General features: G+C 48.0%; 1 protein-coding gene across 2 annotated transcripts in view; it reads right to left on the bottom strand.

The window, feature by feature from the left end:
* LOC123744911 (glycine receptor subunit alpha-4) overlaps positions 1-24,468 on the bottom strand; it is a 263,873-nt gene that overhangs the window by 112,765 nt on the left and 126,640 nt on the right. Inside the window, exon 1 of one of the 2 annotated variants that reach the window (XM_045725128.2) lies at positions 6,542-6,657. The exons of the other annotated variant lie outside the window; for it this stretch is intronic. The gene's annotated coding sequence lies outside the window, so the exon portion shown is untranslated. Of the gene's footprint in view, positions 1-6,541; positions 6,658-24,468 lie in introns of those variants that run through there. 2 annotated transcript variants of the gene reach the window in all.

Raw genomic sequence — 24,468 nt, 5'->3', positions numbered from 1 at the left:
GTGTGGGTCTTGGGTGCTGGGGAGCAGTGAGGTTTGTAGGGCTTGGGAACAGTGGGGTCTGGGGTGCTGGGGAGCAATGGGGGTTTGGGGTGCTGGGGAGGAGTGGGTTCTGTTGTGCTGGGGAGCAGTGGGTTCTGGTGTGCTGGGGAGCAGTGGGGTCTGGTGTGGTGGGGAGCAGTGGGGTCTAGTGTGCTGGGGAGCAGTGGGGTCTGGGGTGCTGGGGAGCAGTGGGGTCTGGGGTGCTGGGGAGCAGTGGGGTCTGGGGTGCTGGGGAGCAGTGGGGTCTGGGGTGCTGGGGAGCATTGGGGTCTGGTGTGCTGGGGAGCAATGGATCCTGGGGTGCTGGGGAGCAGTGAGGTATGGTGTGCTGGGGAGCAGTGGGTTCTGGTGTGCTGGAGAGCAGTGAGGTCTGACGTGCTGGGGAGCAATGGGTCCTGGGGTGCTGGGGAGCAGTGAGGTCTGGTGTGCATGGGAGCAATGGGTCCTGGGGTGCTGGGGAGCAGTGGGGTCTGGTGTGCTGGGAGCAGTAGGTCCTGGGGTGCTTGGGAGCAGTGGGGTCTGGTGTGCTGGGAGCAGTGGGTCCTAGGATGCTGGGGAGCAGGTGGTCCTGGGGCGCTGGGGACCAGTGTGGGCCTTGGGTGCTGGGGAGCAGTGAGGTTTGTAGGGCTTGGGAACAGTGGGGTCTGGGGTGCTGGGGAGCAATGGGGGTTTGGGGTGCTGGGGAGGAGTGGGTTCTGTTGTGCTGGGGAGCAGTGGGATCTGGTGTGCTGGGAAGCAGTGGGGTCTGGTGTGGTGGGGAGCAGTGGGGTCTAGTGTGCTGGGGAGCAGTGGGGTCTGGGGTGCTGGGGAGCAGTGGGGTCTGGGGTGCTGGGGAGCAGTGGGGTCTGGGGTGCTGGGGAGCAGTGGGGTCTGGGGTGCTGGGGAGCATTGGGGTCTGGTGTGCTGGGGAGCAATGGATCCTGGGGTGCTGGGGAGCAGTGAGGTATGGTGTGCTGGGGAGCAGTGGGTTCTGGTGTGCTGGAGAGCAGTGAGGTCTGACGTGCTGGGGAGCAGTGGGGTCTGGTGTGCTGGGGAGCAGTGGGGCCTGGGGTGCTGGGGAGCAGTGGGGTCTGGGCAGGAGTGGGGTCTGGTGTGCTGGGAGCAGTGGGTCCTGGGGTGCTGGGGAGCAGTAGGTCCTGGGGTGCTTGGGAGCAGTAGGGTCTGGTATGCTGGGAACAGTAGGTCCTGGGGTACTGGGGAGAAGTGGGTGCTGGGGAGCAGTGGGTCCTGGGGTGCTGGGGAGCAGTTGGTCATGGGTAGCAGTAGGTCCTGGGGAGAAGTGTGGTCTGGGGTGCTGGGGAGCAGTGGGGTCTGGGTAGCTGGGGAGAAGTGGGGTCTGGGGTGCTGGGAAGAAGTGGGGTCTGGGATGCTGGGGACCAGTGGGGGTCCAGGGTGCTGGGGAGCAGTGGTGGTTGTAGTGCTGGGGAGCAGTGGGGTCTTTGGTGCTGGGGAGCAGTGGTGTTTGTATTGCTGGGGACCAGTGGGGTCTGTGGTGCTGGGGAGCAGTGGGGTCTGGTGTGTTTGGGAGCAGTGGGTTCTGGGGTGCTGGGGAGCAGTAGGGTCTGGGGTGCTGGGGAGCAGTGAGTTCTGGGATACTGGGGAGCAGTGGGGTCTGGGGTGCTGGGGAGCAGTGGGGGTTGAGGTGCTGGGGAGCAGTGGTGTTTGTATTGCTGGGGACCAGTGGGGTCTTTGGTGCTGGGGAGCAGTGGGGTCTGGTGTGTTTGGGAGCAGTGGGTTCTGGGGTGCTGGGGAGCAGTAGGGTCTGGGTGCTGGGGAGCAGTGAGTTCTGGGATACTGGGGAGCAGTGGGGTCTGGGGTGCTGGGGAGCAGTGGGGGTTAAGGTGCTGGGGAGCAGTGGGTTCTGGTGTGAACCCACTGCTCCCCAGCACACAAATACACACCAAACACTCTTTATAAACCAAAAGATAAATAGATCAATCCTAAACATTGGACTATTTTTCCAAACTGACTACGCCACAATGTTGACCACGCCACAATGTTGACCCCGCCACAATGTTGACCACGCCACAATGTTGACCCCGCCACAATGTTGACCACGCCACAATGTTGACCCCGCCACAATGTTGACCCCGCCACAATGTTGACCACGCCACAATGTTGACCACGCCACAATGTTGACCACGCCACAATGTTGACCCCGCCACAATGTTGACCACGCCACAATGTTGACCCCGCCACAATGTTGACCACGCCGCAATGTTGACCACGCCACAATGTTGACCCCGCCACAATGTTGACCCCGCCACAATGTTGACCACGCCACAATGTTGACCACGCCACAATGTTGACCACGCCACAATGTTGACCCCGCCACAATGTTGACCCCGCCACAATGTTGACCACGCCACAATGTTGACCACGCCACAATGTTGACCACGCCACAATGTTGACCACGCCACAATGTTGACCACGCCACAATGTTGACCACGCCACAATGTTGACCACGCCACAATGTTGACCACGCCACAATGTTGACCACGCCACAATGTTGACCACGCCACAATGTTGACCCCGCCACAATGTTGACCCCGCCACAATGTTGACCACGCCACAATGTTGACCACGCCACAATGTTGACCACGCCACAATGTTGACCACGCCACAATGTTGACCACGCCACAATGTTGACCACGCCACAATGTTGACCACGCCACAATGTTGACCACGCCACAATGTTGACCACGCCACAATGTTGACCACGCCACAATGTTGACCCCGCCACAATGTTGACCACGCCACAATGTTGACCACGCCACAATGTTGACCACGCCACAATGTTGACCCCGCCACAATGTTGGCCACGCCACAATGTTGACCACGCCACAATGTTGACCACGCCACAATGTTGACCACGCCACAATGTTGACCCCGCCACAATGTTGACCACGCCACAATGTTGACCACGCCACAATGTTGACCACGCCACAATGTTGACCACGCCACAATGTTGACCACGCCACAATGTTGACCACGCCACAATATTGACCACGCCACAATATTGACCACGCCACAATGTTGACCCCGCCACAATGTTGACCACGCCACAATGTTGACCACGCCACAATGTTGACCACGCCACAATGTTGACCACGCCACAATGTTGACCACGCCACAATGTTGACCACGCCACAATGTTGACCCCGCCACAATGTTGACCACGCCACAATGTTGACCCCGCCACAATGTTGACCACGCCACAATGTTGACCACGCCACAATGTTGACCACGCCACAATGTTGACCACGCCACAATGTTGACCACGCCACAATGTTGACCACGCCACAATATTGACCACGCCACAATATTGACCACGCCACAATGTTGACCCCGCCACAATGTTGACCACGCCACAATGTTGACCACGCCACAATGTTGACCACGCCACAATGTTGACCACGCCACAATGTTGACCACGCCACAATGTTGACCACGCCACAATGTTGACCACGCCACAATGTTGACCCCGCCACAATGTTGACCACGCCACAATGTTGACCCCGCCACAATGTTGACCACGCCACAATGTTGACCACGCCACAATGTTGACCACGCCACAATGTTGACCACGCCACAATGTTGACCACGCAACAATGTTGACCACGCCACAATGTTGACCACGCCACAATGTTGACCACGCCACAATGTTGACCACGCCACAATGTTGACCACGCCACAATGTTGACCACGCCACCTCATTGATCACGCCACAATGTTGACCACGCCTCAATGTTGACCACGCCACCTCAGGCACCACCACCGTGGTGACCAAGCCGCCACGAATTTCAGGAACGCAAACTCAGGGAGCCGGGTCAGGGAGCCGGGTCAAGGAGCCGGGCCTGGGGGCCGGGCTAGGGAGCCGGGCCTGAGGGCCGGGCCACGGAGCCGGGCCACGGAGTCGGGCCACGGAGCCGGGCCACGGAGCCGGGCCATGGAGCCGGGCCAGGGAGACGGGCCAGGGAGACGGGGCTAGGGAGACGGGACCAGGGAGACGGGGCCAGAGGGACGGGCCATGGAGCCGGGCCACGGAGCCGGGCCAGGGAGCCGGGCCAGGGAGACGGGGCCAGGGAGACGGGGCCAGGGAGACGGGGCCAGAGAGACGGGGCCAGGGAGCCGGGCCAGGGAGACGGGGCCAGAGAGACGGGGCCAGGGAGACGGGGAAAGAGAGACGGGGCCAGGGAGACTTGGCCAGGGAGACGGGGCCACGGAGCCGGGCCATGGAGCCGGGCCAGGGAGACGGGCCAGAGAGACGGGGCCAGAGAGACGGGGCCAGAGAGACGGGGCCAGAGAGACGGGGCCAGAGAGACGGGGCTAGGGAGACGGGGCCAGGGAGACGGGGCCAGAGAGACGGGCCATGGAGCCGGGCCACGGAGCCGGGCCAGGGAGCCGGGCCAGGGAGACGGGGCCAGGGAGACGGGGCCAGGGAGACGGGGCCAGAGAGACGGGGCCAGAGAGACGGGGCCAGAGAGACGGGGCCAGGGAGCCGGGCCAGGGAGACGGGGCCAGAGAGACGGGGCCAGGGAGACGGGGCCAGAGAGACGGGGCCAGGGAGACTTGGCCAGGGAGACGGGGCCAGGGAGACGGGGCCAGGGAGACGGGGCCAGAGAGACGGGGCCAGGGAGACGGGCCAGGGAGCCGGGCCAGGGAGCCGGGCCAGGGAGCCGGGCCAGGGAGACGGGGCCAGGGAGCCGGGCCAGGGAGACGGGCCAGGGAGCCGGGCCAGGGAGCCGGGCCAGGGAGCCGGGGCCAGGGAGCTGGGCCAGGGAGCTGGGCCAGGGAGCCAGGCCAGGGGGCGGGCCAGGGTTGTGGACCTCATCTCTGGAGAGTAGCAGGGAGAGAACTATTTGGGTAATATGCCAAGCTAGTACGACTATATATCACTTGGAAGATTTCAGGACTAGGATTTATGACGGGACGGGGAAGGAATGGTGCCCGACCACTGGGACGGTCGGGGATTGAACGCCGACCTGCATGAAGCGAGACAGTCGCTCAAGAGGAGCGGACCCGGAACTTACAATAATGGAAGAACTGCATCTTTACTAACACTTAATTTGGAACAGGTAATCGTTATTCTTGACGGATTACTTTACTAGAATAATAATTATCCCAAATTGTTAAAAAAGAAAGTGAAACACCTAGTGGGACATTAAATAGGAAATAGGAAAACAGAGCTTAATAAGTCAAGGAAGTATTAAGTATTTCCATGGATAAGAAACACAGTCAGCACTGAATGAACAACAGAAATATGAAAGTAAAAGTATCAGCAATAAATATTACGAAAACAATTAAGAAACTAAGACAAGTCGTGTAAATATCCGCGAACCATCCGACATGTGTACAAGCACACACACACACACACACACACACACACACACAGTGCCCCAAGTACACAAGGGGGGGGGGGGTAATAGAAACAGGTAGAATCAACACGATCAATCAAAACACAAAAACATCGTCCACTACAAACATCGGTGGAGGACAGATGTCCAACACGGGCAACACACACATAACTCATGAACAAGAGAAAACAGAACATGTACAAACACATACATATACACTAACATACAACTATACATACAGATTCATACATTGTGTATATGGTTTCTCAAACGACGAGTAAACCATCAAATTAACAACAACACAAAAGAAACTCGTCACCAGGAAGAGTTCATATAATGTATGAGCAGCATATGAGATGGAAAATATAAGACCACAGTAATGAACATAAATAAGTCAAACTGCCACATTAGGCGGCGACCGCGGGGGTTGAGTTTGAGCCCCCGACCGCGGGGGTCGAGTTTGAGCCCCCGACCGCGGGGGTCGAGTTTGAGCCCCCGACCCCATACCCGGGCTCTTGCGTAATGTTAATTTCATGCCCCCATCGGCACCACTTTGTTTCTCCGCCACCTGCAAGTCTTGCTGTCACCCACTCTGACGGTACGACTACAGGTACTAGAGGTAGTACCTGTAGTGTCTTTGAGAGACTTAAACGATCAGTGAGGGACAAGAGCAGTGGTCTTTGCTTTGAGGATAACAAAGTTCATTTGAATGAACAGAAATACACACATGCTAATTTTTTTTTTATAATTACTGATTGTATCATACACAAGAAACACCACACGGCCATCAAGTCCTGCAATAATTACCCAACAAGCCCTGCAGTACCAACGACCTCATAATCAGGAGGACAGAACAGAAGAGAGCAGCAGCTGCCATTAAACTACGCTAAACATTGAGAGTAGAACCATCTATAGTTTAATATCGCTCTTCCTCGTTCCATAATTAGGATCAAACAATTGTAGTTTACACGGCAGACATTTTGACTAAATACAATTTGGAAAATAATGTAAATAGGGTGAAGTATTCTTTGCCGTCACTTTCATGCCTAATATACATAGATAACACATTGTCCAACTACAAGTTAGTCTTCTTTTGTATTCAGTAAACACTATCCCTGTGTCGTCCACATATCTGATGATCTTACTGGTCATTCCTGCATCAGGGTCGTTGATGCAACGTTTGTAAAGCAGCGAGCACAGCACAGAAGGGAACTATCAGGTGTAAGCCCCTGCCATTACGACAACCCATCCTCGACTCAAGTCCATTACATCCAGCGGTCGACCCCACAGACGCATTCATAAATTTTAATATGCTGTTCATTCAAAACGGGAATTTTCTCAAGTATAAATTAATATTATAATATGTTAGCATATTGTGCATATATAGGCATAGGTTAGGTTAGGTTAGGTGTTTAGGTTCTGTTGGGGATTATTTGTATTTGTAGTACGTGGGTGAAGCATTTATAGCGTTGTGATTCGAACAAAATTCGTCAGTGAAGCACTTGTTCGGGATATGTTCGAACGTCAGCAGTTGTGAGTCGTGTGTAAACCGCTTTTCATTCATAAACAGGGGGTTTGGCGGGTGCATGGAATCACTTTTGGATCTTTGTTTGGAGGACGGGCTGAATTTGGATCTGGAAGTGTTCGAACGTCAGCAGTTGTGAGTCACAGCTCCCTCCTCCAAACAAAGACCCAAAAGTGATTCCATGCACCCGCCAAACCCCCTGTTTGTGAATGAAAAACGGTTTACACATGATTCACAACTGATTTCGTTCGAACACTTCCAGAGCAAGTGCTTCACTGACGAATGTTGTTCCAACCCAGCCCGTCCTCCAAACAAAGATCCAAAAGTGATTCCATGCACCCGCCAAACCCCCTGTTTATGAATGAAAAGCGGTTTACACACGACTCACAACTGCTGACGTTCGAACATATCCGGAACAAGTGCTTCACTGACGAATTTTGTTCGAATCGCAACGCTATAAATGGTTCACCCACGTACTACAAATACAAATAATCGCCAACAGAACCTAAACACCTAACCTAACCTAACCTATGCCTATATATGCACAATATGCTAACATATGTATAATTTTATATATGTATAATATTTTCTCAAGTATAATATTAATTTATACTTGAGAAAATTCCCGTTTTGAATAAACAGCATGTTAAAATTTATGAATGCGTCTGTGGGGTTGACCGCTGGATGTAATGGACTTGAGTCGAGGACGGGTTGCCAAATTCGCTGACGAATTTTGTTCGAACCAGTGCTGTAAATGCTTCACCCACGTATTACAAATAGAAATAATCGCCAACAAATCCTAAACACCTAACCTAACCTATGCCTATATATATGCACAATATGCTAATATATTATAATATTAATTTATATTTCAGAAAATTCCTGTTTTGAATTAACAGCATGTCAAAATTTATGAATGCGTCTGTGGGGTAGACCGCTGGATGGAATGAACTTGGTCTGAGGACAGGTTGTTCAGCCCTTCCTCCAAACAAAGACCCAAAAGTGATTCCATGCACCCTCCAAATCCCCTGTTTATGAATGAAAAACTGTTTACACACGAATCACAACCGATCTCGTTCGAACACTTCTGGAACATCTGCGTCACTGACGAATTTTGTTCGAACCACAACGCTGTAAACCCACGTACTAAAATTACAAATAATCGCCAACAGAACCTAAACACCTAACTTAACCTAACCTATGCCTATATATGCACAATATCCTAATGTATTATAATATTAATTTATATATGAAATATTTCTCGTTTTGAATGAACAGCATGTAAAAAGCTATGAATGTGTTTGTGGGGTCGACCGTTGGATGTAATGGACTTGAGTCGAGGAGGGGTTGGGTTGTTGCTCATGTCCTCTGTTCGAACCAAAATTCTATAAAGGCTTCACCCACGTACTTCAAATACAAATAATCGCCAACAGAACCTAAACACCTAACCTAACCTACGTCTAATTATACATATAATTTTTATGTATACAAATATTAACTTTTACGAGAAAAACACAATTTTTATTACACAGTATATTAAAATTGATGAATGCGTCTGGGAAGGACGGCCGCTGCTTTAAACAGCCTAGTGTGAGGATGGACTGCATGAAGCGAGATCGTTGCTTTACTGAGTGGTCGTTTGCCACTGCGGGGTGACTGTTTCTCAGTCTCAGCATAGGGACTTACGTGTCGTCACTGCGGAGTAAGGAGTCGGCTGGGCTGACATTTTCCTGTAAGATGGATATTGGAGTCATAAGCAACACTCTGTTTGATATAATGAACGTGAAAGTGGAAGATCTCGTTGGTCTGCAGGTCGTTCACGAGGACAGAGTGGTGGTGAAGTTCGCCGAGAATGGCTTATTCCGGCAGTTTATCGACAAGTATAAGGATCGGGAGGTGCGGCTGAGCAACGGTCGAGGCTCTGTGACGGTGACGAACTTGAGTGTTGAATACATATACGTATCTATTAAAAATGCTTAGAGTGAAATGTCGGAGGATCGTCTCCATCGGGCTCTTGCCAGGTATGTGCGTGTCGAATTTATTTGTGTGTGTAGGCACACGTTCGAAGCCGTCAAGGGACTCATAAATGATTACAGGATGGCTAAGATGGTTCTTCGTGGAAATGTGCCTTCTTCTCTATCGCTGGCTATGCGATCGGCTTCTTCTACCGGGGGCAAACTCGGACATGTTTCAAGTGTGGTCATGTTGGCCATATGGCTGCTGCCTGCACCACTCGGATGTGTGATGGGTTAACCTGTTTAAGAAACATGATATTCGTCCTTTGCACGAGGAAGATCTCGCGCTTCTGAGCAGTGTCCCTTGTATGGGAACGGATGCAGTGGTGGTTGGCGCCGATCTGGGTTCTAAGAGTGCTGCTTCATTGGTTTCTACTGATGGAGATGATGTCCATACTGATGTGTCGTCTCCCGGACGGTCTAGTGGGGGGTTTATCTCCCTCCGAGCCCGTGCATGACCCTGAAGGCCGGCTCCGAGGGCGGGTGTGCTGCGGTGACTGCCAAATCTGGTGAGGTGGTGGATGAGTAGTGCTGAGCCAATTGGTGTGCGTCGGAACCCGCAGCCAGTGATCCGTGATGGTGATGTTGCGGCTCGGCCTGCTGCTCGGACAACTGAGGTGATGATGGCAGTGCATATGGAGGATGTATATTCTCCGAGTCGCAGTTCTGGACGACGTGAAGCAGATTGCATGTTGCCTGTCAGCGGTGGGCAGCACAGCCTGAAGCGACAGAAATTTAGGGTCTCTCTTCAGAATGTCCTAGATGGGAGGAGGAGGTTGGAACTCGGCACCCCCCCCCCTCCCCCCCTTCCTTGACAGCTGTGCAGTGTGATCCTATGGTTCCGGCCGACTCGGATATCCCACGTTCTGGTGGGGGCATGTCTGTGATGGATGATGGTGTTCCTAAAATTCCAGGAAGTGGTCCACCACCTGGAGGTACACAGAATGTGGATTGGTGGGATATTGTGAAGGGGTCCAGGAAAAGTCGGTAGGGGGCGATTTGGTGGTTAGGCTCCAGTAGAGTTCTGGGGGTACGCATGCCGATGTGGTTTCCTTTCCGGCAGTTTTGGGGGATGTGGTTGAGGGCTCTTCTGTTGGGTGCACTGCTTTCCTGGGATGTAGTGGTAGTGTTGTATGAGTGTGGTCCTCTCTGTTTATTTTCTCAATGGATGTGTGGATGACTTGTGCGAAATTGAACGTTAGTGTGGGTTTCTGTTTTTTTTTTTTTTTTTTTTGCCGGGTCCTGCGTGTTCCGGTATTTTCTTTCATGTGTGTTTAGGGTGTGGATGACGATTGTTCCCGGGTTCCTGCGTGTTCCGGTCGGGTGTTGGAATATTTGTACTATGTGTGTGTTGGGTGTTCCGTGGGTTGAGTGTGTGTGTTTAGCAATTTTATTTTTTATTTTGTGTCTTTTGTTTCTGATGTTTCTTTTGCGCCCAGCGTAGTTTATTGTATATTATTTGGCGCGCCCCGTCTGGGTTGTGCAGGTACTTATTGTGTGTGCTTATGTATTTCTCTTTGTTGTTTCAATGTTTTTCAGTTAACGTTATTTCCTATATGCCATTTGTTCTGTGTTTTTGTCGTAATGTGTTAATTTCAGTTATGTATTTTGCTGTGGCTTTTGTACTTGTTTGTTGTATGTTGCATTTATGGATGTTGGTGCTTCTGTGCCTTTGTATTGAATGCTTAAATTGTCATGTTTTGTTTTATGAACAATAAAATAAATAAAAAAAATCGTCGCTTTACTGTCCAGGTGAAGTGGTTGAGCAGTACAGAGTCCTGCAGCACGCAACTCAGTGACATCCACCCACTCTGACTTCACTCCATTTATGCTGACCCTTTTTTCTGTTCTTCACCCATACCCTTCTTATGAAGATTCTCTTGCGGAGCTGTGTCGGAAGCCTTGTTGATGTCCTGGTATACAACACTATATTCTCCATTGCCAATTATCTCGAATACACTTGAGTATAGTAAATTAGTAAGACAGAAACGACTGCTTGTAATGTAACCTATGTTGACAGTCTCTAAACAACCTTTAATTTTCTATGGGATTTCTTACAGAAACTGAAAATATTGCTTCCAGGATTTGTCCCACAATCAATGTAAAACTTACTGGTCAGTAGTCAACCCGTTCTCGCACGTGCTTATAGTCAATATTGGCTTATTAATTTAATAAGTGCATATGTGACATACTAATTTATTGTGAATATTTTAGTTTACCTTGAAAAGCTTAATGGAAAACACCAACCTAACCTAACCTTCTTAGTATGTTAAGATAAGCATCTTATTGCTTCTTAATTACAATTATTACTTAATCTATACTTGTATTGATATTACAGTTTTATAAAAATAATACAACAAAACCAAAATATTTAAATAAATTGTAAAGTAACTCAGGATATTGTCAAATATTGTATAAAATCTCTGTTTAATAAAGCTGAAAAAGAAATTCCTAATATGAAAACTGGTGTTTAGCAAATCTATAGGAAGAGTTTGTACCTTAAAATAAAAATATAACTTGGCATATACCACATATGTACTTATTAATCAGCCAAATAATAACTACAAGCAATAAGTCATATATGTACTGTACTGTGCGAGAGCGGGTTGCAGTAGTTGGGACCATATTAGTGACCCTCCAGGCAACAGGACTAACATTAGTTCTGATGAATTTATTTAATAGCCTTGTGAGTGGCCCACTAAGTTCCTCCTTGCATTCCTTAAAGACTAGTGAATACTTCATCAGTACCAGGATGCTTATTTGTTTTAAACCTTCAATCTATTTAATTTTTATTACATATTGTTAACCTCAATGATATATAGTCTACTTCAACATCTTAGTAGATTGACTCTATGCTGGATACATTATCGTGGTCTGATTTGTGAATCTGATATGAATAGTTGTTTAGTATATTGCTCATTTCCTCCTCTCCTTCATGACCAAAAACGGTTTTCAAAGTTCCTTTCGATCCTTTTCCAGCGCTTTATTTTATATTGTGGAAAAATCTGTTATTACTGAGCTTTGCATCTCTGGAAATTTTAGTTTCGTTAACTTGTTTATTTTTATTTTGTAATTTTCTTTTACCTATATTTTTCCATTAATAATCTAATTAGATGTTTTATTTATTTGTTATCCGATGACCAAATCACACATCAGAGGATGGAGACCCGACGATGTTTCGGTCCGTCCTGGACCATTATCAAGTCGTGTGTGAGGAAGACATTGATTGATGAAGATTATGCAAGCCAAGAGGTGGCAGAGGTATGAGTAGCCTGTAAAAAAGGAAAAGAGGAAGGAACGAACTAATATGAGAAACAGTGAGGTGCGGAGCAGGTAAGAGAAAAAGGTAACTTTTAAAAGAAGGGTAAAGTGAAAGGTAAAAATGGGAAGAATGGTAGAAATGAATTGAGTGTAAGAATATGATGAAGAAAGAAAGGAAAATAGTAAGAATAAGAGGAGGGCGAGAAAAAGAAAAGGTGGGTTGGCTTACGTCAAATCATGTTTGTTATGAACGTTTGAACATTTAACACTTTCGCGTGTTAACACGAAAGTGTTAACACGCGAAAGTACATACTTTTACATACAGTACATACTTATACAGTACATACTTTTACAGTATGTACTGTAAAAGGGAAGAATCGGCAGCAACAAAGCCAGGACTAAGGTTCATATTGGGTAACATAAGAACATAAGAACAAAGGCAACTGCAGAAGGCCTATTGGCCCATACGAGGCAGCTCCTATTTATACACAACCCAATCCCACTCATATACTTGTCCAACCCGCGCTTGAAACAATCGAGGGACCCCACCTCCACAATGTTACGCGGCAATTGGTTCCACAAATCAACAACCCTGTTACTGAACCAGTATTTACCCAAGTCTTTCCTAAATCTAAACTTATCCAATTTATACCCATTGTTTCGTGTTCTGTCTTGTGTTGATACTTTTAATACCCTAAAGGGTATGTTGTGTATCAGGGTATGTTCAGGATGGATTGAAACATCGTCGTTTCTCCATCTTCTGGTGTGTGGTTTGCTCATCGTGTCTTCAGCCACGTCTACAGGCTACGAGGGGGGCCTCGTAGCCTGGTGGATAGCGCGCAGGACTCGTAATTCTGTGGCGCGGGTTCGATTCCCGCACGAGGCAAAAACAAATGGGCAAAGTTTCTTTCACCCTGAATGCCCCTGTTACCTTGCAGTAAATAGGTACCTGGGTGTTAGTCAGCTGTCACGGGCTGCTTCCTGGGGGTGGAGGCCTGGTCGAGGACCGGGCCGCGGGGACACTAAAGCCCCGAAATCACTTCAAGATAACGTCATTGACTCATCGTGTGCCTATTTGTCATCCATTTGGATCATAGGTATTTGATGTAATCTGTCTGCTAGGAATATTATTTCCTTGCTCTCTTTTCATAATATTTATAAATTCTATTTATTCTACATTTACTGAAGGATTGACTGTCAAATTCTGACCCTCATAGGGCTCATGTTAACTTCCTCTGCCTAGTATAAACTTTCAGTTTTCCGTGCTATATTGAATCAATTTCCTTGTGAACACTTTTACCTGACTCGCTTCCAATATCGATGTTATTAATTAGTGTCTCCCTGTTGGCAAGCACGATGTCTAACATATTATTTTTCTGTGTTGACTACATATTGTGATGTTAAAGACATCAATCATCAACTATTTATTAAACATCTACTTCAGTATTTCTTGTTTTACTTGCCCAGTATATTCTACTAAAATAGTCACCAAAAAAATCCAAACAATTTAGACAAAAACGTCATAGATATTTCTTCCCATATATTCATTCTTACCATTCATTATGTTGAGGTATTGCGGCATATATGTAACATGAATTATTATTCAAACATTATTTTAATTTAATTCTATCAAAATAGTTTTTGTGAACAGTTTTTATTCCCTGTTTGGCAATATATAAATTTTTCAGACATTGCTACTTCCCCTTCTCATCTATTTTTTCAGTGTGAAATAATTTGATTTACTAAATTTTTAATTTGAAATTTAAATCTGCAGAAATCACTGCAACTTTGTATCATCACTGATTTCAGTCAAAACAGCTTTGAACTATCACAGCTCTGAATGACCTCACATTTGAATCGTAGCTGTTTTGAATCACTGCAGCTTTCACTCAATGCTGTTTTTAATCATCGCTGTTCTAAGTCATATAAGCCTTGAAACACTGCAGCATTCTTTCAAGGCTGTTTTTAATTTCTACTGTTATAAATCATATAAGTGTTGAGACACCAGATTTGAATCGTCACAGCTAGTTATAACTCTAGTGTTAAATTACCACAGCTTTGAATTAATTCAACCTTGAATCATTGCAGATTTGAACCACCGCAGTTTCAAATCACAGCAGCTTTGTATCACCTTAGCGTTAAACTGTCCCAGCCATGAATAATAACATAAGAATTAAGGAAACCGCAGAAGGCACATTGGCCTATATGAGGCAGCGTTTCATATTAATTCAACCAAGTTTTACATCGTATATGTATGTCTAATCTACTCTTTAAACAATCCATCAATCCTATGTCTATTATGTTACCATGAAATTTATTCCACATATCAAAAAACCAGTTTCCAAAGCGGTATTTACCCAGGTTTTTCCTAAATATAAACATATCCAGTTTATATCCATTGTTTCAAGTGTTTTTATGTTGATATTTTTTAAATCATGTTTTTATCCACTTTGTTTCACAACATAATCTATTATTATACTTCAGTCATTATTATACTTCACTTCATGGGAGCCGGTCGGCCGAGCGCATGGGAGCCGGTCGGCCGAGCGCATGGGAGCCGGTCGGCCGAGCGGTCAGCACACTGTTCTTGTGATCCTGTGGTCCCGGGTTCGATCCCGGGCGCCGGCGAGAAACAATGGGCAGAGTTTCTTTCACCCTATGCTCCTGTTACCTAGCAGTAAAATAGGTACCTGGGTGTTAGTCAGCTGTCACGGGCTGCTTCCTGGGGGTGGAGGCCTGGTCGAGCTCCGGGCCGCGGGGACACTAAAGCCCCGAAATCATCTCAAGATAACCTCAAGAAGATGTCACCCTTTACTCCTCTTCTTTGTAGTTAATGTAAGTTTAGCTTTTCCAATCTCTCTTCATAAGGAAGTTTCTAGTTTCTGGGAATTCAATTTGTCACCTTTACCTGTACGCTCTTAAGTGAAGTCATGTCCGTTCTACAATAGGACGACGACCAAAATGTATCTGCATAATCCAAACGGAGCCTGACAAGGGCAAGATAATGTCACAAAAAAAATCACATTAATGGGATGTATAAATGCCAAAATCAGTAGGAGCCATGAGGAGGATTCGAAGCTATGCTCTGGATACTCCCAAGCAACGCCTTAGACCACTAACCACGACGTGCCCTTCGCTCTGTGTTTGTGGCTATGCCCTCATCGTCAGTTCTCACCATGCCGAGTCGGGGTTTGGCCACTGTGGTTTGAACTCGTAGCCCTTTGTCGTCGGTTCCAATGGATAGTGCGGCTCTCAGCTGCACATCTGCTTAGTTGCTTGCTGCCTGATGAAAAACAGATGGGATTGCCGGCTGGCCGTTCCAGGTGCCGTCTGCTACCTTTCATCGATTGATGAAGATTAAGCCACCCAAAAGGTGGCACAGGCATGAATAGCCCGTAAGTGGTGGCCCTTTTGAGCCATTACCAGTATCAATTGATGATACTAGAGATCTGTGGAGGTGAGACTGCACCCTGCGTGCCGTAAATTGATTGATTGATTGATAAAGATTAAGTCACCCAAAAGATGACACAGGCATGAATAGCTCGTAAGTGGTGGCCCTTTTGAGCCATTACCAGTATCATTAGCTGATACTGGAGATCTGTAGAGGTGCGATTGCACCCTGCGTGACAGGAGATGTCTCCCCCGTGTGACCTTTCATCGTCTGGACCCTGAATGCCTATTCATAATTTTTCCTTCCTGTTCCTCTACCCATCCCTGGTTCGGTCATCTCTGCAGTATCTCCATGGGAAGAGCTCATCTAGATGTAAGTGGACCTTTCCTAGCCTACTCGCCAGAAGAGGGATTTGAAGAGCCTGGCCCCAACTATATTTGCTGATCTGCGTGCCTTCTTATAACCAGTACCCTCAGAGGTTTACACGGATGGGTCCTGGGTCGGTCAGCCACTGTCCACCTCAGCAGCTGTTTTCTTTGTTAATTTTTCCTTCTGCCAGACGTGGCAGCTTTCCCTTGCCTGGCTGAGGAACTGCTCACAATCTTGCCCGCCTTTCTACTCCTCCGACAAGTTTCCAGGCTTTCTGCGGTGGTCTTCTACGTGGACTCTCATTCAGCCCTACATCTGATATAATCTCAGCGTCCGATGGTTCACCGTTATATTGTGACACAGATCCACGGGGAACTGCTGTAGTACTCAAGTTCCCCAGGTTGGTCGGTCTCTCTGCAATGGTTCCGTCTCATGTCGAGATTCATGGCAATGAGGTGGCAGACGCAGCAGCAGGATTGGCACATGGTCTCTGTCAAGCTACACATGTATCTCTGGACCTAACGGAAACTCTCCAGCAGCTCAGGGCATTCTGCCTCGGGGGTTGGGAGGCGCAGATGACGATAGGCATTTGGTGTTCGTCTTTGGGTAGCCTCCGGAAGGCCGCCTAACTACGTCACAGGACCCGTCACCATTCATGTCTCCTTGACACGGACCTCACTTGCCTTTGGTTTGGACTCTCCTGCCTGGCTACACATCTTCATCGCCCATGGTTGGTTAGATCGACTTCGCTACCACTGACACCAGCTGTCAGTGGTAGCGAAGTGAAGAGGTGTCCGAACCAGGAGGATACTGTGGAACACTTGCTTCTCTACTGCCCATAGTTTTATATGCTCGCATCAGACTACAGAGTGTCATCCGTAGGTTCCCTCCCTCATGGTTCCCATTGTCCTAAATGGAGCGGGTGCGAGAGATGAAGGTGTTTGTTATGACATCCTTTGTCATACTTTTTGCTTTATGAGACACGTCCGTTGCCTGAAGAGACTGTAGAGTCTGTGGCCTGAAGAGACTGTAGGTTATATCTTGAGGTTATCTTGAGATGATTTCGGGGCTTTAGTGTCCCCGCGGCCCGGTCCTCGACCAGGCCTCCACCCCCAGGAAGCAGCCCGTGACAGCTGACTAACTCCCAGGTACCTATTTACTGCTAGGTAACAGGGGCATTCAGGGTGAAAGAAACTTTGCCCATTTGTTTCTGCCTCGTGCGGGAATCGAACCCGCGCCACAGAATTACGAGTCCTGCGCGCTATCCACCAGGCTACGAGGCCCCCCCTACAGACTGTAGGGTCTGTGGCCTGAAGAGACTGTCGGGTCTGTGGCCTGAAGAGACTGTCGGGTCTGTGGCCTGAACAGACTGTAGAGTCTGTGGCCTGAAGAGACTGTAGGGTCTGTGGCCTGAAGAGACTGTAGAGTCTGTGGCCTGAAGAGACTGTCGGGTCTGTGGCCTGAAGAGACTGTAGGGTCTGTGGCCTGAAGAGACTGTCGGGTCTGTGGCCTGAAGAGACTGTCGGGTCTGTGGCCTGAAGAGACTGTAGAGTCTGTGGCCTGAAGAGACTGTAGGGTCTGTGGCCTGAAGAGACTGTCGGGTCTGTGGCCTGAAGAGACTGTTGGGTACATAGCTTGAAGAGACTGTCGGGTCTGTGGCCTGAACAGACTGTAGAGTCTGTGGTCTGAAGAGACTGTAGGGTCTGTGTCCTAAAGAGACTGTTGGGTACATAGCCTGAAGAGATTCTTGGGATCCCATCCGTCTTCACAATTTCCCTGAGTCAGGAGCAAACGTGTCCGCTCTGCCACTCAGCTAGACAGAGGAAATCTCTTCCACTCAGAGGAAGTCTGGTATTATTCAAGCACTGACAGACTAGGCGTCCATGGCGATCTCCGCCACCTGAGCTGTCAGGCGGGAGTTGCCACAAAGCTATTATTACCTAATTATTTCAACGTCTCTGATTAATTTTTTTTTCAGTAATATTATTCAATAGTGGGAGATAATTATATTTATATAATAAGAACCATTCCTATACTCAAAAGTATGGTGTGTAAACCATTGCTATACCTAAAAGTATGGTGTGCATATTCGTGATTGAATTATGTTCATAAAACAATACAAAAAATAATTTTGCTGTTATTACACTATATACACACGCTATATATAAGTATCTGCATATTTTGTTCACTATAACAAACAACTAATCTGGTATGGTGCATCGAAAACAGCATAATGGCCACCAGCAGACGACGCTACCTCACTCACCAACATTCCTCCTCCTACCATGCTACGCACATCGCTACTTCACAGCACATTGCTTCTATTATCAAAATCCTGGTCACTAAATCCTGTAAATGATTAATTTTCCACAAGTTTATTTTGTAAAGGAACAAGAGAAGTCAATTAAAAATTCTTCGATGGACCGAACAATGGCAGTGTGCTGTTGCAATGTGAACATCTTGAACAGCATTGTGTTCACAAATATCTGAACATTGTACACGGTCTTTATCACAGTCAGGCTCTTCTGTAATACTGTTATCGCTAAATAATATCAGTTACATATATATATACTTTGACATTGTTAGGCGATGCTGTGGCCACAAGCTGAACAGCAGTGCTGTTAGCTCATGTTGCGTGCACCAGCCTTGCTTCGCTCACTCACTTGCATATAGTCCTGGGAACCATTCAGGCTTGTTCGTATTTGTGTTCCTCACGTGTGCCCCAAAGAATAAGGTGATTTGATAAAATACTATGCCCAAGATTACCATCAGAGTGCCGGCAAATAACCTAGGCTACCATCAGCTTTTGTCCAGTCGTGATGGTCGGGTGGATAACGTATCCTGTACACACCAGTTGCATTGCTCCTGGCAGTATGGGTTCGAGTCACTTCTGGGGTGTGAGTTTTTAGTTGCATATAGTCCTAGGGACCATTCAGGCTTGTTCGCATTTGAGTTCCTCGCGTGTGCCCCAAAGAATGAGGTGATTTGATAAAATGCTATGCCCAAGATTACCATCCAAGTGCCGGCGAGGAAGTGGTTCAAATAGCTTTGGCTATCACTTCCTTTTGTCCAGTCATGATGGTCAAGTGGATTAAGGCGTCCTGTAGATACCAGTTGCGTTGGTCCTGGGAGTATGGGTTCGAGTCACATCTGGGGTGAGAGTTTTCAGTCGCATATAGTCCTGGGGACCATTCAGGCTTGTTTGCATTTGTGTTCCTCACGTGTGCCCCAAAGAATGAGGTGATTTGATAAAATGCTATGCCCAAGATTACCATCCGAGTGCCGGCGGGGAAGTGGTTCAAATAGCTTCGGCTATCACTTCCTTTTGTCCGGTCATGATGGTCAAGTGGATTAAGGCGTCCTGTAGCTACCAGTTGCGTTGCTTCTGGGAGTATGGGTTCAAGTCACTTCTGGGGTGTGAGTTTTCAGTCGCATATAGTCCTGGACCATTCAGGCTTGCTCGCATTTGTGTTCCTCACGTGTGCCCCAAAGAATGAGGTGATTTGATAAAATGCTATGCTCAAGATTACCATCCGAGTGCCGGCGGGGAAGTGGTTCAAATAGCTTCCCAAACTTCCTTCCCAAAGCTGTCGGGGAGACGAAAACCGGGGGCGCGACGAGGACCCAGGGGACGGCGGTTTCCAGGCGGCGTTGCCCGAGTGACAGGTGGAGAGTCGCCTCCGAGGAGAGTCAGGTGTTTTAATTGTGGCAGGCGCGGACATTTCGCCCGTGAGTGCGACGAGAACCAGAGGAATATGGGACTGATGTTGGAGGAGGAGAGAGTATTTGTTCATACCCCATATCATAGTAGACCCAATGTGAATGGTTGGGAAATGAAGTTGGGTGAACACCCCTTCGTTTTCGAGGCCACAGTGAAGTTTGGGAAGTCAGACCCAGTGGAGATTGCAGTTCTTCGGGATACGGGTGCTGACATAAGCATGGTAGCCAGGAGTATTCTTCCCAACGAATATAATGAATCACCTGTGGAAGTGGTGAGAATACGGAGTGTGGGAGAAGAGTACAGGTTACCACTTCACGTATCAGTTCAGCTGATTGCCGACTATGGAGTCGAGAAGACTATCGTAGCTGTAGCACCTAAGTTACCCTTAGAGCACGTGCAGATGGTGCTGGGTAACGACCTCGGTGGGGGAAGGATACAACCCGATTAGGCCAGGAGTGCCTATGTGTCAGGCAGTGGTGCGACCCTGGCAGGTGAGGTGTTGGTTGACCCAGGCAGTGGTGAGGTTGCCAACCGCACCAATGATAACGTCGTCAGGGACGACAACGACGAAGGCGAAAAGAAATGGAGGTCATCGGAGGTCATGGATAACCCCGACGAGGACCTGCGGTTAAGCTTAATGATGCGTGTGAAGGAGTGGCGAGGAGTAGCTGTACAAGCGCCTGGGGCAGTGAAGTCGCTGCAGGCCGCACTCCCTCCACCAAAAAGGGTGAGCTCAGTGGATGAGCGAACAGCGGTGAGGGGCAGAGTGGAGGAGCCACGACGCAGTGCACCCTATGCCAGCCGGATGAATAGTGGTAGGTGCAAGATGAACCACCGTGGTGAGGTGAGCCACAGGGAGGTGGATGAGCTCAACCACGAACCAAAGAAGACGTCTACAGGTAAGAGAATCTCATGGAGGAGTGAAGATGTTCGTCGGGAACGAAGGAACGAATGGTATAGGAAAGGTAATTGGAAGAAAGCAAGGAACAGGTATACCCAGGGTAGGCACCGGCCTAGCCAGAGGGGCATTGGGCCATCGCAAAAGCCTAGTGTAGAAAAGATGAAGTTGATGGATGGAGGACAGGTAAAAGGTGTCGCTGTGAGGAGACAGCGCCCTTACGGGAGAAGAGGAACCGAGAAGAGAGAAGAGTGGCGAAGAGGAGGTGCTGAGAGGAAGCATGGAGTACCTGCAGGACGTGATGGAAGTGCAAGGGTACCTCAGAGTGCACGACGCAGTGGAGGCTCTACATGCACTGAACCTTGCAGTGCTAACGAGTCGTTGGAACGCACTTGTGGACACGGAAGGAGAATCCCTTATAGGTGTTCAGGGAACGCCCAATCCACCCGATACGGTGCGAGGTGGAAGTGTAGAAACACAAGTGACTGGCGAGGTGGTACGAACCACGACACAAACAGGAGGAGTAATACTTCAGGAATGGAGGGAGCAAGAGCATTGTTGCCCTCTCCAATGCTGCTCATTCGATATGGCTTATTTTAAGGGGAGCGGTATGTGACGGTGTCCCACCCCTATATTTCTTCCTTCCCAGCTTAGAAGAGTCATATCTCCGTAGCCTAAGTATTCTCTAATGTTAAGGAACCATTTTCATGTGTGGGAAAGCGTGGAGCGTGATTAAGCTGGCTGTAAAAATTGCCAACTAGATTTGATAATGTAAGGGGCTTACGCCTTTTGAAGTACAGGACGGAGACGAGCCATCCTGTTTCGCGTCAAGACGTCCTGACGCTTCCCGGCACCTGATTGGCCAGGTGAGGTCACGTGCCGGAAGTGACCAATGACGAGAGCCCTCGGGCGGTGTGACGTCATGACGCGGAGGGTGCAGGGTAGCTGGCGCCTGGGCGGGAAGACAGTACGTCACGAGCTGTCAGAGAGGGAAGACGCGCTCGAGCGAGCTCCGGACCTAGAGAGCTCTTACCAGTAGATTTAAGCTCCCCTTCGATTCTGCAGACAGTCTGAGAAGCCATCCAACTTCCGTGCAGTGCCCGGAGGCAAGGACGGACCGGATTGAAGAGTCAAGAGTCTGCAGCAGAGGGAACGATGGGTTGGTGACGTCTGGGACGCTCACTACAGGTCCATGTCTTACACATCAAGCGAGAAGTTAGGGCCGGGACCAAATCTACTGGCAGTGAGGCGAGGGGAGCTGTGTTGGACTGCGAGGTGTCGACAGTGCCAGTGAGAGTGAGGACGACGACGGAGGATCCTGTCTCCAGTACCCCAGAGAATAGGAGGAGGAAGGCAGTACCTGTTGGATGTGAGCACGGCAAGGTCGCGTTACCACGAAGGCGACGGAGGAACCTGTGTGTGTGTGTGGGAACTGTTCACCAGGCGACCAGAAACCAGAACCAGGAACCTCAACATCCCTCAACAGGACGAGTCAGCTTCGTGGTTGGAGTGAAATAAGGTAGATAATTGTCCCTCCCTTACCCCTTTTGAGCTAGGTGAGTTAGAGTATGTTATATGTTGTGAACATTTCTTCTCATTTTATTGTCTAAGTGACAGGACTTTAGGCTAGGAGCCAAAAACTCATTTAGGCATGAGTTGGTGTGGGTGAGCATTAACGTGGTGATGTTAGTGATCCTGGAAGGGTAGTTGGTGTGCAAGGAGCCACCAACGCACTTTGAAACATCCAGCTGATTGCCTTGCTAGAGGCGTGGGAAATCACGACGTTCTGACAGCTGGAGCTGTCAGCTGATCATTCTGCCAGAGGCGCGACGTGTGTACCCACGCTGGAGGAGTGGATCCAGTCAGCTGACCTTGTTGCCAGAGACATGTCATCGAGAAATGCTGCCGCCAGTGGATGTTTCCAACATAGACATTTCTTTATGCCATTTGTACATGTATAAATGTTTTTCTTCAGTAAACTTTTAAACTAACTGAGGAGTTTAAGTGAGCCTCCATTTTCTAGGGCTAGATATATTATATATTTATGAGACCATTAGTGACACCTTGCACTGTACGTGACATTGCATCCTTAGCCAAAAAAATTAATGAGACCACTGACGTGTTGCTGGGACACGAGAATAAACACCCAGCTGGCGACCTTAAGACAGATCAGATAAAGCAAGAGAAAATGTTCCAGTGTCAGGACAGGCAGGTTTAAGTGAGTTATAAGAAGCTTGAACCTCCCCACTCGCTAGGGGTGTATAAGGCCAGCCCTTAGTTGACTAGGGGAGCCCAAGGGCGAGCAGTGGCGCCTGGTACTGAGGGCTAAGACCTGTGGAAGGGGGTGAACTCTGATAATACATATATATATATATATATATATATATATATATATATATATATATATATATATATATATATATATATATATATATATTGGTAGCAGTCTTTCCTGTAGACATATATTATTAAATATGACCGAAAAAGTAAGATTAATAATTCTAACACGAATTTTCTCAATGTTTCTTATATTCCTTTTCACTGTTGATGGTAACTGAAAAATCAATTCTCCAAAATTCATTTTTATTTCTAGTCTGCCACGACACTTGAACGCGTTTCGTAAAACTTATTACATTTTCAAAGACTTTAGTTTACACACACACAACTATAACTGAACAGAGTTTAAACAGCTTCGATTTTATACCTGCATTTGGGTAAGGTGATATGTTACAACAGTTTTGGAGGAGGTGAAAACAAACTTTCAACACAAGACAGAACACGAAACAATGGGTATAATATTTCGTAAGTTAAAGGGAAGAATGGAAGTAACTGCAAAGTGTCTATTGGCCCATATTTCTTGATGCTTCTATATTGGTGCGGAGTCTTGAAGTGAGTAGAATATAGTTGTGCATTAATTGGCTGTTGATTGCTGGTGTCGACTTCTTAATGTGTAGTGCCTCGCAGATATCAAGCCGCCTACTATCACTGTATCTATCAATGATTTCTGTGTTTTTTGTTAAGACTTCTCTGGTGATGGTCTGGTTGTGGGAAGAGATTATATGTTCCTTAATGGAGCCCTGTTACTTATGCATTATTAATCGCCTGGAAAGAGATGTTGCTGTCTTGCCTATATACTGAATTCTTTGAGGCTTACAGTCCCCAAGTGGGCATTTGAAGGCAGAAACGACATTGGTCTCTTTTAAAGCGTTCTGCTTTGTGTCTGGAGAGTTTCTCATGAGTAGGTTGGCCGTTTTCTTGGTTTTATAGTAGATCGTCAATTGTATCTTCTGATTTTTGTCTGTAGGGATAACGTTTCTATTAACAATATCTTTCAGGACCCTTTCCTCCGTTTTATGAGCTGTGGAAAAGAAGTTCCTGTAAAATAGTCTAATAGGGGGTACAGGTGTTGTGTTAGTTGTCTCTTCAGAGGTTGCATGGCGTTTCACCTTCCTTCTTTAATGTCTTCAACGAAACCATTGGAGAAGCCGTTGTTGACTAGGACCTGCCTTACCCTACAGAGTTCTTCATCGGCTTGCTTCCATCCTGAGCTGTGGCTGAGAGCACGGTCGACATAAGCGTTAACGACACTCCTCTTGTACCTGTCTGGGCAGTCACTGTTGGCATTGAGGCACATTCCTATGTTTGTTTCCTTAGTGTAGACTGCAGTGTGGAAACCTCCGCTCCTTTCCATGACTGTTACATCTAGAAAGGGCAGCTTCCCATCCTTCTCCATCTTGTAAGTGAAACGCAACACAGAATTCCGCTCAAATGCCTCCTTCAGCTCCTGCAGATGTCTGACATCAGGTACCTGTGTAAAAATGTCGTCAACATACCTGCAGTATATGGCCGGTTTCAAGTTCATGTCGACTAAGACCTTTTGTTCGATGGTACC

This window comes from Procambarus clarkii, chromosome 57 (genome assembly GCF_040958095.1).
Source record: "Procambarus clarkii isolate CNS0578487 chromosome 57, FALCON_Pclarkii_2.0, whole genome shotgun sequence".
Classification (NCBI taxonomy): Eukaryota; Metazoa; Arthropoda; class Malacostraca; order Decapoda; family Cambaridae; genus Procambarus; species Procambarus clarkii.
This window is presented reverse-complemented; position numbering and strand designations above follow the sequence as displayed.